The sequence below is a fragment of the Pan troglodytes genome, chromosome 16 (assembly GCF_028858775.2).
Source record: "Pan troglodytes isolate AG18354 chromosome 16, NHGRI_mPanTro3-v2.0_pri, whole genome shotgun sequence".
NCBI lineage: Eukaryota > Metazoa > Chordata > Mammalia > Primates > Hominidae > Pan > Pan troglodytes.
Window position 1 is genome coordinate 72,231,122 of NC_072414.2, and position 8,739 is coordinate 72,239,860.

General features: G+C 44.0%; 1 protein-coding gene across 1 annotated transcript in view; it reads right to left on the reverse strand.

The window, feature by feature from the left end:
- The window catches only part of CTXND1 (cortexin domain containing 1), a 57,825-nt gene extending 56,566 nt beyond the window's left edge, over nt 1-1,259 (reverse strand). The window contains exon 1 of the mRNA XM_024349318.2: nt 1,034-1,259. The gene's annotated coding sequence lies outside the window, so the exon portion shown is untranslated. The remainder of the gene's footprint in view (nt 1-1,033) is intronic.
- Nucleotides 1,260-8,739: the final 7,480 nt, after the last annotated feature.

The following is an 8,739-nucleotide window of genomic DNA, read 5'->3' on the forward strand; positions in this document are numbered from 1 at the left end:
AAGGGTAAGACTGTATCACAGTGTTAATCCAGAAACTCGAATCCTCTGATTAGAATCAGAGGAGAACTGAGAAGAACCTGCCGGCGGATGCACGAGTGGGTTAGAATGGAACTTCTCCCCACGAAGGCAGCACAGGCTTCGATGGAGCTTTTTTCCTGGGTCCCGAGCCACATCCTGACAGGCCACTGTGGCCCTATTGCACACCTGGTGAGGAGGGGCATCAGCTTGGATTTTCTAACAGGTTCCTTTCCAGAACTTTTGCTGCGGGCATGGAGACTCTTACCAAATTCGGCCCCATAATACATTCCCCAAAACATTAGAACTCAGGATAGGTCTACGCCTCCACTGATATGGAAAAATATATGAAAGCGTGGATTAGGGTTTTTGCCACAGATGAGAACAAAATCCAACGGAGACTTGACATTTCTTTAGAAAGGCTGCCACCAACAGAACTTTTCCCAGAAGTTACATCCGTGCTGACCTTCATCAGTTACATTGAGAAAAAATCTGTTCTATGTGACTGTCAGCCACAGGAGACGGAATTTTAGGCACTGAACTTGACGAGAAGGACTTTCTAACTTTGATTCAGTTTCAACTCACACTCCCCAAACCCCTCAATGGCAGAGAGGCCGAGGATCCCCGAATGGGGAGGTGAGGCTCAGAACAGCGAGGGTGCCTGAGCACAGCACCACACTCTCCCGGTTTCTGAGCCCCGAGCCCCGCAGTGGAACTCGGGCCGCTGCGACGCGGCTCCCGTGCGACTCCCACCGAGGCTGCTGTCACCTGCCGCGCGGGTCCGGCCCTCCCCGCCGACCGAGGCGCGCCCCGGGCGCAGTGCCGCCGAGGAGGGGCTCGGTCCCAGTGTCCACGCGGGTCTCCTCGCGGCCGCGGCAGGGCTCGGCCCGACTTCAGCGAGCAGATCCTCCGCCTGCGGCCGGTGACCCGCGCGACGCCCCGGCGGCACCGACAATGCTGTGCTCCAGCCCCGCAGGCGCCGCGGCAGCGGGTCCCGGGATGCTCCCGCGGTCCTTACCTGGCGAGGCCCGTCCCGTGCGCTCCCGGGGTCCTGGCTGGGCCGGCGCCGAGCCCGGGGCGACCGCGGATCGCTGGCTACGGCGTTTCCCGGTGCCGGGGGCGCGGGCGCGCGGGGCGCGGGGGGCGCTGCCCAGGCCCAGCTCGGCGGGAGCGGCCGGGCTGCGGCTGAGTCAGAGACCCCGGCGGCGCGGGCGAGCCCGGACCAGCAGCCGAGAGGGGGCTCTGAGCGGAGCCGCGGCCGTCCTGGCATTTTAAAGGCGAGGCAGCTGGACGCTGTTCAAGCGGAAACGCAGAGAGAAACTTCAGCCCCCGGGGCAGAGCGTTGGCAGCGAGGGGAGGGGGCCCAAGAGCTCCTTGCAGGCGCACAAACCAATCTGGGCTATTCCAATATGCTCTTCAAATGCATTTTCTTCAGATATTCTCTTTACAGTTAAAAAAAAAAAAAAAATCCCCCAAACAACAACGACAGCAAAACCCTATCAAAGCCTTCTCCTGCAGTATGCTTCATAGCAAGCCAAACATTTCCATTAAAGTTAGGGGCAAGAGCAGGGGGCCGGTTTGGGACGTCTGGTCAATGCAATCAGACAAGAGAAGGAAATAAGGTGTAAAAATACTGAAGTTGTGCCTTTGTTAAAAAAAATATATTCTATATGTGTGTATATATGTATATATATTATATATATGTGAAGCGGGAGAAAAATGATTACTGTTTGCAGCGGCTGTGATTGTGTAGTTGGAAAGTGCAAACTGAAGATTGTTGAAATAATAGCCTTTCCAAGGAATTGGCAGGCTACAAAATAAACATACCAAATTAACGGTGTTCTTGTGCACTTACTAACCAGTTTGAAAGGCAAATAAAAAATCCCATTCTCACTAATAGCCAAGCCACAGTAGCTAGGAAAAATAAACTTATCATGAAATGTGAAAGAAAAAAAAAAAACAACAACCTTCTCTACTAGGGGACTAGAGAAGACTTGAATCTATTATGACGCACGCCTTATTCTTGCACAGGAAGAAGTAAACACTGTAATCCCATCATGTCCTCTTTGTCTGTCAATTCAATGCCATCTCTATCAAATTCCAAGTAGAATTTTCTTTTTAACTTGACATGATTTTCAGTGTCATGTGGAAGAATAAAGAGAACAGGCAACAAAATGTTGATAAGGAAGAGCATAAGGGAAGCTAGCCCTGCTGGATATTAAAATGAAGAAATGCTTGCATGCATAAATGAATAAATGAATAAATAAAATACATTGTTTGAGTGCTTACTATTTAAGGAAGTGCTCTATGTGGATTAATGCATTTTATTCATCACAACAAGCTATGATGCAGGTACTGATACTGCTGCCATTTTCAGATAGGAAATGGAAGCCCAAAAGTGTAAGTATCACACTTACACTTTTGTGTAAGGTCACACAAGTAGGAGTAGGGGATCGGGGTTTGATGCAGGCGTTCTGCCTGCAAAAACTATGCATCTGTGTGCTTCAACCCCGTCACACGACACCGCCTCTGTCGCAAGGCAAAAACCAGCACATTACTGGTCCGGACATGACTGTTCAATGGAATGGGATGAAGAGCCCAGAATTAGAAGTACATGAGAAACTGTGGTGTTTAAGGTGGTACTTCATGTTAATCAGATAGATAGTTTTTATTTTATTTTATTTTATGTTTGAGACGGAGTTTTGCTCTTGTTGCCCAGGCTGGAGTGCAATGGCACGATCTCGGCTCACTGCAACCCTCTGCCTCCTGCATTCAAGCAATTCTCCTTCCTCAGCCTCCCAAGTAGTTGGGATTACAGGCGTGCGCCACCACACCTGGGAAATTTTTGTTAGGTACAGGGTTTCACCATGTTGGCCAGGCTGGTCTCGAACTCCTGACTTCAGGTGATCTACCCACCTCTGCCTCCCAAAGTGCTGGGATTACAGGCATGAGTCACCACGCCTGGCCCAGATAAATAGATGTTTAAATAAATGATATTGGAATAACTAGATAGTGAAAGTGTGGGGATCTCATTTTCTACCTAGTTCCCCAGAACAAAATAAATTCCAGATCCGTCATAAACTGAACATAAAAAACTGAAGTCAAAAAATAATTAGATGAATATATACATAAAAGTCATCATAAACCTAGAATTCTGAAAGCCTTTCTAAATATATCATAAAAGCATAAAGGAAAAGACTGATATATATGATTATAAAATATCCAAATAAATGTCTTCATGGAAAAAGGCACCGTAAACAGAATTCAAAAATAAACAACAAACTGGAAAAATATTTGCTATCCATATGAGATGGGGTTACTAAGTTTAACAGAGATATAAACCCGGTTGAATTGGAATTTCAGATAGGCTATGAATAATTTTTTAGTATGATTATGTCCCATTCATCATTTGTCTGAAAGTCAAATTTAACTTGATGTCCTGCATTTTAATCTGAAAGCCCTAACATAACAGCAACATTTTAATGTAGATATCTTACAAAGAACGCTTATAATCATTTTTTTTAAAAAGATGATCACCACAATAGAACAAAGAATAAAAGAGATGAGCGGCCAGTTCACAAAAAAAGAAATATAAATGTCCCAAACAAGAGAAAATAACTGTCCTCTCTAGCAGTGAAATAAATGCAAATAAAAAATTTAGGAAGTTGTACTTTTTACCTACTAGCTGGCAAATTTTAAAATATTGAACAAATTCAGTGCTGCTGAAGGGTCTGGAAAAATGGGCATTCTCTCTCACTGTTTATGAGAATGTAATTTGGTACAATATTTCTAGAAAGCAGTTTGAGGACAAATATCAAATTGAATACTTTATGTACAAGCAAATTCATTTTCAAGAACTTATCTAAAGACATCATCTGACAAGTGGACAAAATATATATAGCAGATGTTTGTTGCTTTGCAGAAATAATTTATAATAGTAGAATATTGGAAACAACCCAAATATCTGTCAATAGGGGATTAGTTATTGAAATATAATTAAATCATAATACTATGCAATGAGACTTACTGTGATGTGTGATGCAGGCATTATTCTTTTTTATTCTTTGTTTTTGAGACAGGGTCTCCCTCTGTCGTCCAGGCTGGAGTACAGTGGTGTGATCTCAGTTTACTGCAGCTTGGATCTCTTGGACTCAAGCGATCCTTCCACCTCAACTTCCCAAGTAGCTGGGACTACAGGTGCATGCCAGCACGTCTGGCTAATTTTTGTTTTGTTTTGTTTTGTTTGTTTGTTTTTGGTAGAGACATGGTTTGCCATGTTGCCTGGGCTGGTCTCAAACTCTTAAGCTCAAGTGATCCTCCTGGCTTGGCCTCCCAAAGGGCTGGGATTACTGGCATGAGCCACAGTGCTGGGCCGATGCAGGCATTATTCTAAACACTGCCTGTGTAATAACTTGTTTAATCATCAGAACAAAACAAAACAGAAACACTGTAAGAAAGTACTATTAGCATCTCCATTCTGCAGAAGACAAAACACACAGAGAGGCAAGCAACTTTCTCAAGGTCTTATAGCTGGAAAATTGAGGACTAGGATTTAAAGCAAGGTGTTGTCGCTCCAGAGACCACACTCTCAGCTGTTATGCAATGTTGTGTACTGAATGGAATCCCATGATAGCATGCCAGAATAAATGCATCCATAGGATGGAATACCAAATAGGTGTTAAAAATGACAATATAATTCTGTACTTACTGACATAGAAGATATTTATAACATATTGTTAAGTGAAAAAAGAAAATTTCAAAACCACATACTTATATGATTCCATTTGCATAATGTTGAATCTATTTACATGTGATTATACATATAGACAGAGAGAAATATCTGGATGAATAATCACTAGCATATTAACAGCCTTTCTTTCTGAGTGATGGGATTTCAGGAGAGTTTTTACTTTCTTCATTGTACTTTTCTAAATGGCTTAGGTTTTGGTATTATGAATATACATTTTTTTTTGTTTTGTTTTTGTTTTTTGGGACAGAGACTCTCTCTGTTACCCAGGCTGGAGTGCAGTGGCACAATCTCGGCTCACTGCAAGCTCCATCTCTCAGATTCAGGCCATTCTCCTGCCTCAGTCTCCCGAGTAGCTGAGACTACAGGTGCCTGCAACCACACCCAGCTAATTTTTTGTATTTTTAGTAGAGACGGGGTTTCGCCGTGTTAGCCAGGATGGTGTCGATCTCCTGACCTGGTGATCCACCCGCCTTGGCCTCCCAAAGTGCTGGGATTACAGGCATCAGCCACCGCACCTGGCCATGTTTTTTAAATATTTAGAAAAACAGGAAAACAAAATCCTGGGGGGAATTCCCATTTTATGATTCCATGCCTCAGTGTCTTGATAGTCTAGGCTTTCTGCAAGCTTGTTATTTCTCCCTTCAAATTCTGACTGCTGAGATACCTGGCTAGGACTCAGCCTGGAGGATCATGGGAGTTCCCAGCAGCAGGTAAACCCCAAGTATCCCCCATGCACCTCCTGCTGCCTCTGGCTGAATGAAGATCGTGCACTGGGCTATGTCAAGTGAATTTTGCTGCTATCAAAAGGGGTGCTGAGAACATGGGCAGGTCCCACCCATTCTTCATGACTAGTGTCTCATCTGTAAAGTTAGATATATAGGTTAGGACTCTAATTGCAAAATACAGAAATTATTTAATACAACTTACACTGGTTTAAAAAATAAGGCATATTCTCTTGAAGGTTTAGAGAATCCAGAGAGAGTAAGACAACCAAGGCACAGTAAGAACCAAGATGCAATTTACTCTAAAGAACTGCTGTCATCATCACCTCTAAGGATTCTCCATCTACTCCCTGTTTCTGCTTCTGTCTGGGCATCAGTTTCATCTGTTTAATTCTACACTGGTGTCCTCTCCTCCTCAATCCATGAAAATATGGCAGTCACCTGAGTTTTATGTAACTTCTTCAGTCACCCAAATAAATTAATTTTCTTGGTCCTTAGGTTTAAAATTTCCAGACCAGGGCTTCCTTAACCCAGCTTGGGAGAATATCTATTCCCTTGGGCATCAGTCAGGATAGGCTGGGTTATGCTGTAGTAACAAACAGTTCCTAAATCTCAGTACCTTACAACAACAGAGTTTACCTCTTGCATGTGCTTCATGTCCATTGTGGGTTGGCTGTGGCTTGGCTCCATGTTGGGAACTTTACTTGGGAAGAAGTAATTTACAACTGGAGGATTTTCGTCTCATGGCAGATAAAAAGAGAAGACACAGGAAACCATGGGCTAACACTTAAAGCTGCTGCCAGAGTAATTCACATGGCCAAGTCTAATACCAGTGGGATAGGGAAGTCTACAGCTCTGCCAGAGTAACAATACAGCCAACAATATAGCTTCATACACCAGTAAACTGTGGCCAAGGGGATGGGGTCCTAACAGAATATGACATTGATCACCACAACCACTGGATGGGACAGACAAAGATGCCATGTTCTGATACAGCTCTGTGTAGAAAAAGGTGGCAGGAACATTGGGAAGACAATTGCATCAATCTTGACCAGAGTCATCATTCAGTTAACGGATTCTGTGAAACTGCAAATAGGCTAAATCGTCCTTGGGGATAACTGGGATACACTGGAAAGAAAGCTGGACTTGGAGTCAGACAGGTCTGGGTTCAAGTTCTGGCTCTGCAACTCACTATGTGTATAATCAGGGCCAAGTCATGGTACAGATTGAGTGCCCCTCATCTAAAATGCTTGAGACCAGAAGTGTTTTGGATTTCAGATGTTTTCAGATTTTGGAATATTTGCATATACATAATGAGATAACTTGGAGGTGAAACTCAAGTGTAAACATGAAATTCATTTATGTTTCATATACACCTTATACACAAAAGCTGAGGTAATGTTATATAAATTTTAAAACAATTTTATGCATCTAATAAAGATTTGGCTGTGTTTTGACTGAGACCCATCACATGAGTGTGGAATTTTGGTGCTCAAAAGGTTTCAGATTTTGGATTTCAGATGTTTTTTGTTTTGTTTTGTTTTTTGGGGACAGAGTCTCACTCTGTCATCCAGGCTGGAGTGCAGCGGTACAATGTCGGCTCACTGCAACCTCCGTCTTCCAGGTTCAAGCAATTCTCCTGCCTCAGCCTCCCCAGTAGTTGGAATTACAGGCATGTGCCACTACACCCGGCTAATTTTTGTATTTTTGTAGAGATGGGGTTTTGCCATGTTGGCCAGGCCAGTCTTGAACTCCTGATCCCAAGTGATCCACCTGCTTTGGCCTCCCAAAGTGCTGGGATTACAGGCATGAGCCACCGTGCCCGGCCAGACTTCAGACTTTTGGATTAGGATGCTCAACCCATATTTAATGTCTTCTCAGTCATGAAACAGGGATAGCAATGTTTGCAGGATTGTTGTAGAGATCAAATGCAACTTTGAATGTAAGCCATCTAGAAGAATGTCATAGGTGAGCTCAGCCCTTATTATTAACCTTTAAAAAGAGATAAAGTGTCCCACCTGTTCCTGTTTAGTGTCCACTGGGAGTAAACGAATGTAATCCCTCCAATTTATGTCTGAGTTATTAACTGTGGCACTTCCTTTGTCACTCCCAAAGTTCAAAACACAGGTCGCCTTCAACAGAATTAGTTAAGTCTCACTCACTTGCACCTGGTTTCTGTGGGTATTTGAGCTCCCGAGCCAGCTTACATAGAAGCCTACTTTCTTTGTGGTAAGGACAAAAAGCCCTAGAATGGCACCAGCTGTAGCTTCCAGACCAATCTACTTGCTTTGTCCTGCACAGAAGTGTTGCCTTTGTCATGAGCTTGTACCCAGAGATACCATCAAAAGCCCAGAGTCTTTATCTGTGGGATCCTGATACATTCATAGGTATCGGCACCTTCTACGCAGCAGGTGACTTGCATCTGTGACCACCATGTCACAAAGCAGGCATGTCCTTCTAACTTATTCATGCCGAATTCCTGCCAAAGGCTCAGGGGTTTATTTCAACAGTGAAATTCACAAGAAGCCAGTTGGTAAAAAATTTTCCCAAGCACTTGGCTGGGATGGATGATGACTGACTGCAGTAGGCTTTCTGTATGAGGAGTTAGGTAGCCAGAGGATGGAGGGCATTAATGCCCTACGGCCAGCTTGTACTGGCTTGTAGAACACAGTTGTTCAGTTATCAGAAATTTTGCTGGGTGGTTTTTAAGCCATTGGTAGCTTGAAATCAGCCATAGTTGGAGTATTTACACCACAGAAATTGGTAAATGCTACAGATCAGAGTCCCCCACCCCTACCCCAAACCAGCTGTTAAACATTTCCCAGCACAGCCTTGGTGAATGGCCACTCTCTGGAGGGCTGCTGAGGGACTTCAGCTCTGGTACTGGGTGAGAAAGTTGTCCCAGGAGTTCTGTGACATTTCTTCCAGACCTGAGGCTCCTGACTGCCCTGCAGAAAGGGGACTTGTTGCCTGTGGCTGGCAGACTCATGGTTCTGGCCAAACAGGGTCCTCTCTTGATTCTCACAAGGGGAGGACATCCAGACAGACCAGTTTTGCCATGTGTAAGGAGGTTCGGGCAGCAAATTTCTTTCTGCCTCAAATCTACGTTTTGATGCTCTTTTTCTTACTCCCACTTACAACTACTAATTAATTAAATTGGCTCTATAAAATACATTCTGAAAGCCACCATTCTTCCAAACAGCAGCCAGAGTTACTCCTTTAAAATCGAAGTCAGAAAATACCACTTCTTTG